Source organism: Oncorhynchus masou, chromosome 8, assembly GCF_036934945.1.
Source record: "Oncorhynchus masou masou isolate Uvic2021 chromosome 8, UVic_Omas_1.1, whole genome shotgun sequence".
In the NCBI taxonomy this organism is placed as follows: domain Eukaryota; kingdom Metazoa; phylum Chordata; class Actinopteri; order Salmoniformes; family Salmonidae; genus Oncorhynchus; species Oncorhynchus masou.
Window position 1 is genome coordinate 470,239 of NC_088219.1, and position 12,764 is coordinate 483,002.

The 12,764-nt window shown below is 43.9% G+C and overlaps 1 pseudogene; it reads left to right on the forward strand.

Annotated features, from left to right (window-relative positions):
* Positions 1 to 12,764, forward strand: part of LOC135543974 (DNA polymerase theta-like) — a 37,214-nt pseudogene that overhangs the window by 17,640 nt on the left and 6,810 nt on the right.

Below are 12,764 nucleotides of genomic sequence, written 5' to 3' on the forward strand. Positions count from 1 at the left end.
TCCTCTCTCTCCTTACCTCTCCTCTCTCTCCTCTCCTCTCTCTCCTTACCTCTCCTCTCTCTCCTTACCTCTCTTCTCTCTCCTCTCCTCTCTCTCTCCTTACCTCTCCTCTCTCTCCTTACCTCTCCTCTCTCTCTCTCTCCTTACCTCTCCTCTCTCTCCTTACCTCTCCTCTCTCTCCTCTCCTCTCTCTCCTTACCTCTCCTCTCTCTCCTCTCCTCTCTCTCTCCTCTCCTCTCCTTTCTCCAGGAGGGATGGTATTAGCAGCAGATTATTCCCAGTTGGAGCTCAGAGTGTTGGCTCACCTCTCTAAGGACCGACGTCTGCTACAGGTCACACACACACACACACATGGACACACACGGACACACACGGACACACACACACACATGGACACACACGGACACACACACACGCACACACAGACACACGGACACACACACGGACACACACACACTACTTTCATCTGACCTTGTCCAAACGTGTGTCAGGTGTTGAATGGAGGAGCTGATGTGTTCCGCTGCATCGCTGCTGAGTGGAAGAACATTGAACTGGAGACTGTAGACGACACCCTGAGACAGCAGGCTAAACAGGTACACACAACATGTGTTTTACCTTGTGGGGACCTAACATGACCTAACATTGTGGACATTCATCCTGTTTCCATTAAACCCAACCCCAAAGCAGCCATTGTGGGCATCTGGGAGATGTCCCCACTAGGGTAGTAACACGCACTGCATTTGTTTCCAACTTGATGTTTGTTCATTATATTGTGTGTGTGTGTGTGTGTGTGTGTGTGTGTGTGTGTGTGTGTGTGTGTGTGTGTGTGTGTGTAGATATGTTATGGTATAATCTATGGGATGGGAGCCAAATCTCTGGGGGAGCAGATGGGGATCGAGGAGGACGATGCAGGTGCTTATATCGAGAGCTTCAAGGACCGATACACAGGTACACACACTGATCTGGCTGGGTGAGTGTGTGAGAGTGAGTGAGTGTGAGAGTGAGTGTGTGAGAGTGAGTGTGTGAGAGTGAATGTGTGAGAGTGTGTGTGTGTGTGAGAGTGAGTGAGTGAGTGTGAGAGTGAGTGAGTGTGAGAGTGAGTGAGTGAGTGTGAGAGTGAGTGAGTGTGTGAGAGTGAATGTGTGAGAGTGAGTGTGTGTGTGTGTGTGTGAGAGTGTGTGTGACTACAGCAACATACATACTTCCATGTATATTAGCTTTTCTGCTTGATGAAAATGGAGCTGTGTGATTTACTGTGTGTCTGTCCAGGTTCCTGAAGGAGACAGTGCGTAGCTGTGTGTGATTTACTGTGTGTCTGTCCAGGTATCCTGAAGGAGACAGTGCGTAGCTGTGTGTGATTTACTGTGTGTCTGTCCAGGTATCCACAGGTTCCTGAAGGAGACAGTGTGTAGCTGTGTGTGATTTACTGTGTGTCTGTCCAGGTATCCTGAAGGAGACAGTGTGTAGCTGTGTGTGATTTACTGTGTGTCTGTCCAGGTATCCACAGGTTCCTGAAGGAGACAGTGTGTAGCTGTGTGTGATTTACTGTGTGTCTGTCCAGGTATCCACAGGTTCCTGAAGGAGACAGTGCGTAGCTGTGTGTGATTTACTGTGTGTCTGTCCAGGTATCCTGAAGGAGACAGTGTGTAGCTGTGTGTGATTTACTGTGTGTCTGTCCAGGTATCCTGAAGGAGACAGTGTGTAGCTGTGTGTGATTTACTGTGTGTCTGTCCAGGTATCCACAGGTTCCTGAAGGAGACAGTGTGTAGCTGTGTGTGATTTACTGTGTGTCTGTCCAGGTATCCACAGGTTCCTGAAGGAGACCGTGCGTAGCTGTGTGAAGAAGGGTTTTGTCCAGACTCTACTGGGGAGGAGGAGATACCTACCTAACATCAACAGCAACGGCTACAACAGGAAACAGGTAGCTAACATCAACAGCAACGGCTACAACAGGAAACAGGTAGCTAACATCAACAGCAACGGCTACAACAGGAAACAGGTAGTTAACATCAACAGCAACGGCTACAACAGGAAACAGGTAGCTGACATCACACACCAACACCAGGAAACAGGTAGCTGACATCACACACCAGGAAACAGGTAGCTGACATCACACACCAGGAAACAGGTAGCTGACATCACACACCAGGAAACAGGTAGCTAACATCACACACCAGGAAACAGGTAGCTAACATCACACACCAGGAAACAGGTAGCTAACATCACACACCAGGAAACAGGTAGCTGACATCACACACCAGGAAACAGGTAGCTAACATCACACACCAACACCAGGAAACAGGTAGCTGACATCACACACCAGGAAACAGGTAGTTAACATCACACACCAGGAAACAGGTAGCTGACATCACACACCAACACCAGGAAACAGGTAGCTGACATCACACACCAGGAAACAGGTAGCTGACATCACACACCAGGAAACAGGAAACAGGTAGCTGACATCACACACCAGGAAACAGGTAGCTGACATCACACACTAGGAAACAGGTAGCTAACATCACACACCAACACCAGGAAACAGGTAGCTGACATCACACACCAGGAAACAGGTAGCTGACATCACACACCAGGAAACAGGTAGCTGACATCACACACCAGGAAACAGGTAGCTGACATCACACACCAGGAAACAGGTAGCTGACATCACACACCAGGAAACAGGTAGCTGACATCACACACCAACACCAGGAAACAGGTAGCTAACATCACACACCAGGAAACAGGTAGCTGACATCACACACCAGGAAACAGGTAGCTGACATCACACACCAGGAAACAGGTAGCTGACATCACACACCAGGAAACAGGTAGCTAACATCACACACCAACACCAGGAAACAGGTAGCTGACATCACACACCAGGAAACAGGTAGCTGACATCACACACCAACACCAGGAAACAGGTAGCTGACATCACACACCAACACCAGGAAACAGGTAGTTAACATCACACACCAGGAAACAGGTAGCTGACATCACACACCAACACCAGGAAACAGGTAGCTAACATCACACACCAACACCAGGAAACAGGTAGCTGACATCACACACCAACACCAGGAAACAGGTAGCTAACATCACACACCAGGAAACAGGTAGCTAACATCACACACCAACACCAGGAAACACGTAGCTAACATCACACACCAGGAAACAGGTAGCTAACATCACACACCAGGAAACAGGTAGTTAACATCACACACCAGGAAACAGGTAGCTGACATCACACACCAGGAAACAGGTAGCTAACATCACACACCAACACCAGGAAACACGTAGCTAACATCACACACCAGGAAACAGGTAGCTGACATCACACACCAACAGCAGGAAACAGGTAGCTGACATCACACACCAGGAAACAGGTAGCTAACATCACACACCAGGAAACAGGTAGCTAACATCACACACCAGGAAACAGGTACGATGGTCATTATGGCCAAACAGTTCTATTTTTGTTTCATCAGACCAGAGGACATTTCTCCAAAACGTACGATCTTTGTCCCCATGTGCAGTTGCAAACCGTAGTCTGGCTTTTTTATGGCGGTTTTGGAGCAGTGGCTTCTTCCTTGCTGAGCGGCCTTTCAGGTTATGTCGATATAGGACTCGTTTTACTGTGGATATAGATACTTTTGTACCTGTTTCCTCCAGCATCTTCACAAGGTCCTTTGCTGTTGTTCTGGGATTGATTTGCACTTTTCACACCAAAGTACGTTCATCTCTAGGAGACAGAACGCATCTCCTTCCTGAGCGGTATGACGGCTGCGTGGTCCCATGGTGTTTATACTTGCGTACTATTGTTTGTACAGATGAACTTGGTACCTTCAGGCGTTTAGAAATTGCTCCCAAGGATGAACCAGACTTGTGGAGGTCTACACATTTTTTTTCTGAGGTCTTGGCTGATTTCTTTGGATTTTCCCATGATGCCAAGCGAAGAGGCACTGAGTTTGAAGGTAGGCCTTGAAATACATCTTCAGGTTCACCTCCAATTGACTCAAATTATGTCAATTAGCCTATCAGAAGCTTCTAAAGCCATGACATCATTTTCTGGAATTGTCCAAGCTGTTTAAAGGCACAGTCAACTTAGTGTATGTAAACTTCTGACCCACTGGAATTGTGATACAGTGAATTATAAATTAAATAATATGTCTCTTAGCAATTGTTGGAAAAATTGTTTGTGTCATGCACAAAGTAGATGTCCTAACCGACTTGCCAAAACTATAGTTTGTTAACAAGACATTTGTGGAGTGGTTGTACATTCCTGCCTCCAACTGTAAGTTGTGTGTGTCTTCAGGCGGAGCGGCAGGCTGTTAACACGACAGTCCAAGGGTCAGCCGCTGACATCGTTAAACTGGCTACTGTCAACATCCAGCAATGTCTTAGAAACACCTACCCTGCTGCTCCTCTCTCACACCAACACAGAGGTAACACACACACCTACCCTGCTGCTCCTCTCTCACACCAACACAGAGGTAACACACACACCTACCCTGCTGCTCCTCTCTCACACCAACACAGAGGTAACACACACACCTACCCTGCTGCTCCTCTCTCACACCAACACAGAGGTAACACACACACCCTACCCTGCTGCTCCTCTCACCAACACACAGGTAACACACACACCTACCCACACACACACACAGGTAACACACACACCTACCCTGCTGCTCCTCTCTCACACCAACACACAGGTAACACACACACCTACCCACACACACACACAGGTAACACACACACCTACCCTGCTGCTCCTCTCTCTCACCAACACACAGGTAACACACACACCTACCCTGCTGCTCCTCTCTCACACCAACACACAGGTAACACACACACCTACCCACACACACACACAGGTAACACACACACCTACCCTGCTGCTCCTCTCTCACACCAACACACAGGTAACACACACACCTACCCACACACACACAGGTAACACACACACCTACCCTGCTGCTCCTCTCTCTCACCAACACACAGGTAACACACACACCTACCCACACACACACAGGTAACACACACACCTACCCTGCTGCTCCTCTCTCTCACCAACACACAGGTAACACACACACCTACCCACACACACACAGGTAACACACACACCTACCCTGCTGCTCCTCTCTCTCACCAACACACAGGTAACACACACACCTACCCTGCTGCTCCTCTCTCACACCAACACACAGGTAACACACACACCTACCCACACACACACACAGGTAACACACACACCTACCCTGCTGCTCCTCTCTCACACCAACACACAGGTAACACACACACCTACCCACACACACACAGGTAACACACACACCTACCCTGCTGCTCCTCTCTCTCACCAACACACAGGTAACACACACACCTACCCACACACACACAGGTAACACACACACCTACCCTGCTGCTCCTCTCTCTCACCAACACACAGGTAACACACACACCTACCCACACACACACAGGTAACACACACACCTACCCTGCTGCTCCTCTCTCACACCAACACACAGGTAACACACACACCTACCCTGCTGCTCCTCTCTCACACCAACACACAGGTAACACACACACCTACCCACACACACACAGGTAACACACACACCTACCCTGCTGCTCCTCTCTCACACCAACACACAGGTAACACACACACCTACCCTGCTGCTCCTCTCTCACACCAACACACAGGTAACACACACACCTACCCACACACACACAGGTAACACACACACCTACCCTGCTGCTCCTCTCTCACACCAACACACAGGTAACACACACACCTACCCTGCTGCTCCTCTCTCACACCAACACACAGGTAACACACACACCTACCCACACACACACACAGGTAACACACACACCTACCCTGCTGCTCCTCTCTCTCACCAACACACAGGTAACACACACACCTACCCTGCTGCTCCTCTCTCACCAACACACAGGTAACACACACACCTACCCTGCTGCTCCTCTCTCACACCAACACACAGGTAACACACACACCTACCCTGCTGCTCCTATCTCACACCAACACACAGGTAACACACACACCTACCCACACACACACAGGTAACACACACACCTACCCTGCTGCTCCTCTCTCACACCAACACACAGGTAACACACACACTACCCTGCTGCTCCTCTCTCTCACCAACACACAGGTAACACACACACCTACCCACACACACACACAGGTAACACACACACCTACCCTGCTGCTCCTCTCTCACACCAACACACAGGTAACACACACACCTACCCACACACACACACAGGTAACACACACACCTACCCTGCTGCTCCTCTCTCTCACCAACACACAGGTAACACACACACAGGTAACACACACCTACCCTGCTGCTCCTCTCTCTCACCAACACACAGGTAACACACACACAGGTAACACACACCTACCCTGCTGCTCCTCTCTCACCAACACACAGGTAACACACACACCTACCCACACACACACACAGGTAACACACACACCTACCCTGCTGCTCCTCTCTCTCACCAACACACAGGTAACACACACACCTACCCACACACACACACACACAGGTAACACACACACCTACCCTGCTGCTCCTCTCTCTCACCAACACACAGGTAACACACACCTACCCTGCTGCTCCTCTCTCTCACACACACACAGGTAACACACACCTACCCTGCTGCTCCTCTCTCACACCAACACACAGGTAACACACACACCTACCCTGCTGCTCCTCTCTCACACCAACACACAGGTAACACACACACCTACCCACACACACACACAGGTAACACACACACCTACCCTGCTGCTCCTCTCTCTCACCAACACACAGGTAACACACACCTACCCTGCTGCTCCTCTCTCTCACACACACACAGGTAACACACACCTACCCTGCTGCTCCTCTCTCACACCAACACACAGGTAACACACACACCTACCCACACACACACACAGGTAACACACACACCTACCCTGCTGCTCCTCTCTCTCACCAACACACAGGTAACACACACCTACCCTGCTGCTCCTCTCTCACACACACACAGGTAACACACACACCTACCCTGCTGCTCCTCTCTCACACCAACACACAGGTAACACACACACCTACCCACACACACACACAGGTAACACACACGCCTACCCTGCTGCTCCTCTCTCACCAACACACAGGTAACACACACACCTACCCTGCTGCTCCTCTCACACCAACACACAGGTAACACACACACCTACCCACACACACACACAGGTAACACACACACCTACCCTGCTGCTCCTCTCTCACCAACACACAGGTAACACACACCTACCCTGCTGCTCCTCTCTCACACACACACAGGTAACACACACCTACCCTGCTGCTCCTCTCTCACACCAACACACAGGTAACACACACACCTACCCACACACACACACAGGTAACACACACACCTACCCTGCTGCTCCTCTCTCTCACCAACACACAGGTAACACACACCTACCCTGCTGCTCCTCTCTCTCACACACACACAGGTAACACACACACCTACCCTGCTGCTCCTCTCTCACACCAACACACAGGTAACACACACACCTACCCACACACACACACAGGTAACACACACGCCTACCCTGCTGCTCCTCTCACCAACACACAGGTAACACACACACCTACCCTGCTGCTCCTCTCACACCAACACACAGGTAACACACACACCTACCCACACACACACACAGGTAACACACACACCTACCCTGCTGCTCCTCTCTCACACCAACACACAGGTAACACACACCTACCCTGGAGCACCAGTGCGACTATAAGAAAATGGCCCAGATAATTGTTGTAATAACTGTACCACAGCCTCTAGGTATCATAGTGAATACACTGAGCTCTGGGTGTCATAGTGAAAACACTGAGCTCTGGGTGTCATAGTGAAAACATTGAGGGAGGGGTATCATAGTGAAAACATTGAAGGAGGGGTATCATAGTGAAAACACTGAGCTCTGGGTGTCATAGTGAATACACTGAGCTCTGGGTGTCATAGTGAAAACATTGAGCTCTGCTGTACCACAGCCTCTAGGTGTCATAGTGAATACACTGAGCTCTGGGTGTCATAGTGAAAACACTGAGGGAGGGGTACATATTGATGTATATATTATATATTATAGAGAGTCATGACATTGAGGAGTACATATTGGTGTATATATTATAGAGAGTCATGGCAGTGAGGGGTACATATTGATGTATATATTATATATTATAGAGAGTCATGGTAGTGAGGGGTACATATTGATGTATATATTATATATTATAGAGAGTCATGGTAGTGAGGGGTAGATATTGGTGTATATATTATAGAGAGTCATGGCAGTGAGGGGTACATATTGATGTATATATTATATATTATAGAGAGTCATGGTAGTGAGGGGTACATATTGATGTATATATTATATATTATAGAGAGTCATGGTAGTGAGGGGTACATATTGATGTATATATTATAGAGAGTCATGGTAGTGAGGGGTACATATTGATGTATATATTATATATTATAGAGAGCCATGGTAGTGAGGGGTACATATTGATGTATATATTATATATTATAGAGAGTCGTGGCAGTGAGGGGTACATATTGGTGTATATATTATAGAGAGTCATGGCAGTGAGGGGTACATATTGATGTATATATTATATATTATAGAGTCATGGTAGTGAGGGGTACATATTGATGTATATATTATACATTATAGAGAGTCATGGTAGTGAGGGGTACATATTGATGTATATATTATAGAGAGTCATGGTAGTGAGGGGTACATATTGATGTATATATTATATATTATAGAGAGTCATGGTAGTGAGGGGTACATATTGATGTATATATTATATATTATAGAGAGTCGTGGCAGTGAGGGTTACATATTGGTGTATATATTATAGAGAGTCGTGGTAGTGAGGGGTACATATTGATGTATATATTATATATTATAGAGAGCCGTGGCAGTGAGGGGTACATATTGATGTATATATTATATATTATAGAGAGTCGTGGTAGTGAGGGGTACATATTGATGTATATATTATATGTGGTAGTGAGGGGTACATATTGATGTATATATTATATATTATAGAGTCGTGGCAGTGAGGGGTACATATTGATGTATATATTATATATTATAGAGAGTCATGGTAGTGAGGGGTACATATTGATGTATATATTATAGAGTCGTGGCAGTGAGGGGTACATATTGATGTATATATTATATATTATAGAGAGTCGTGGCAGTGAGGGGTACATATTGATGTATATATTATATATTATAGAGAGTCATGGTAGTGAGGGGTACATATTGATGTATATATTATATATTATAGAGAGCCGTGGTAGTGAGGGGTACATATTGATGTATATATTATAGAGTCGTGGTAGTGAGGGGTACATATTGATGTATATATTATATATTATAGAGAGCCGTGGCAGTGAGGGGTACATATTGATGTATATATTATATGTGGTAGTGGGGGGTACATATTGATGTATATATTATAGAGTCGTGGCAGTGAGGGGTACATATTGATGTATATATTATATATTATAGAGAGCCGTGGCAGTGAGGGGTACATATTGATGTATATATTATATGTGGTAGTGGGGGGTACATATTGATGTATATATTATAGAGAGTCATGGTAGTGAGGGGTACATATTGATGTATATATTATATATTATAGAGAGCCGTGGTAGTGAGGGGTACATATTGATGTATATATTATAGAGTCGTGGTAGTGAGGGGTACATATTGATGTATATATTATATATTATAGAGAGCCGTGGCAGTGAGGGGTACATATTGATGTATATATTATATATTATAGAGAGCCGTGGCAGTGAGGGGTACATATTGATGTATATATTATATGTGGTAGTGGGGGGTACATATTGATGTATATATTATAGAGTCGTGGCAGTGAGGGGTACATATTGATGTATATATTATATATTATAGAGAGCCGTGGTAGTGAGGGGTACATATTGATGTATATATTATATATTATAGAGAGTCGTGGCAGTGAGGGGTACATATTGGTGTATATATTATAGAGAGTCATGGCAGTGAGGGGTACATATTGGTGTATATATTATAGAGAGTCATGGTAGTGAGGGGTACATATTGATGTATATATTATATATTATAGAGAGTCATGGTAGTGAGGGGTACATATTGATGTATATATTATATATTATAGAGAGTCATGGTAGTGAGGGGTACATATTGATGTATATATTATACATTATAGAGAGTCATGGTAGTGAGGGGTACATATTGATGTATATATTATATATTATAGAGAGCCGTGGTAGTGAGGGGTACATATTGATGTATATATTATAGAGAGTCGTGGCAGTGAGGGGTACATATTGATGTATATATTATATATTATAGAGAGTCATGGTAGTGAGGGGTACATATTGATGTATATATTATATGTGGTAGTGAGGGGTACATATTGATGTATATATTATATATTATAGAGAGTCGTGGCAGTGAGGGGTACATATTGATGTATATATTATATATTATAGAGGGTCGTGGCAGTGAGGGGTACATATTGATGTATATATTATATATTATAGAGAGCCGTGGTAGTGAGGGGTACATATTGATGTATATATTATATGTGGTAGTGAGGGGTACATATTGATGTATATATGATATATTATAGAGAGTCATGGTAGTGAGGGGTACATATTGATGTATATATTATAGAGAGTCGTGGCAGTGAGGGGTACATATTGATGTATATATTATATATTATAGAGAGTCGTGGTAGTGAGGGGTACATATTGATGTATATATTATATATTATAGAGAGTCGTGGTAGTGAGGGGTACATATTGATGTATATATTATATATTATAGAGAGCCGTGGTAGTGAGGGGTACATATTGATGTATATATTATAGAGAGCCGTGGTAGTGAGGGGTACATATTGATGTATATATTATATATTATAGAGAGCCGTGGTAGTGAGGGGTACATATTGATGTATATATTATATATTATAGAGAGTCGTGGTAGTGAGGGGTACATATTGATGTATATATTATATATTATAGAGAGTCATGGTAGTGAGGGGTACATATTGATTTATATATTATATGTGGTAGTGGGGGGTACATATTGATGTATATATTATATATTATAGAGAGCCGTGGTAGTGAGGGGTACATATTGATGTATATATTATATAGAGTCATGGTAGTGAGGGGTATATATTATATATTATAGAGAGTCGTGGCAGTGAGGTGTACATATTGATGTATATATTATATGTGGTAGTGGGGGGTACATATTGATGTATATATTATATATTATAGAGAGTCATGGCAGTGAGGGGTACATATTGATGTATATATTATATATTATAGAGAGTCATGGCAGTGAGGGGTACATATTGATGTATATATTATATATTATAGAGAGCCGTGGTAGTGAGGGGTACATATTGATGTATATATTATATATTATAGAGAGCCGTGGTAGTGAGGGGTACATATTGATGTATATATTATATAGAGTCGTGGTAGTGAGGGGTATATATTATATATTATAGAGAGTCGTGGCAGTGAGGTGTACATATTGATGTATATATTATATGTGGTAGTGAGGGGTACATATTGATGTATATATTATATGTGGTAGTGAGGAGTACATATTGATGTATATATTATATATTATAGAGAGCCGTGGTAGTGAGGGGTACATATTGATGTATATATTATATATTATAGAGAGTCATGGCAGTGAGGGGTACATATTGGTGTATATATTATATATTATAGAGAGCCGTGGTAGTGAGGGGTACATATTGATGTATATATTATATATTATAGAGAGTCATGGTAGTGAGGGGTACATATTGATGTATATATTATACATTATAGAGTCATGGTAGTGAGGGGTACATATTGATGTATATATTATATATTATAGAGAGCCGTGGTAGTGAGGGGTACATATTGATGTATATATTATAGAGAGTCGTGGCAGTGAGGGGTACATATTGATGTATATATTATATATTATAGAGAGTCATGGTAGTGAGGGGTACATATTGATGTATATATTATATGTGGTAGTGAGGGGTACATATTGATGTATATATTATATATTATAGAGAGTCGTGGCAGTGAGGGGTACATATTGATGTATATATTATAGAGAGTCGTGGCAGTGAGGGGTACATATTGATGTATATATTATAGAGAGTCATGGTAGTGAGGGGTACATATTGATGTATATATTATAGAGAGTCGTGGTAGTGAGGGGTACATATTGATGTATATATTATAGAGAGTCATGGTAGTGAGGGGTACATATTGATGTATATATTATATATTATAGAGAGTCATGGTAGTGAGGGGTACATATTGATGTATATATTATAGAGAGTCGTGGCAGTGAGGGGTACATATTGATGTATATATTATATATTATAGAGAGTCGTGGTAGTGAGGGGTACATATTGATGTATATATTATATATTATAGAGAGCCGTGGCAGTGAGGGGTACATATTGATGTATATATTATATGTGGTAGTGGGGGGTACATATTGATGTATATATTATAGAGTCGTGGCAGTGAGGGGTACATATTGATGTATATATTATATATTATAGAGAGCCGTGGCAGTGAGGGGTACATATTGATGTATATATTATATGTGGTAGTGGGGGGTACATATTGATGTA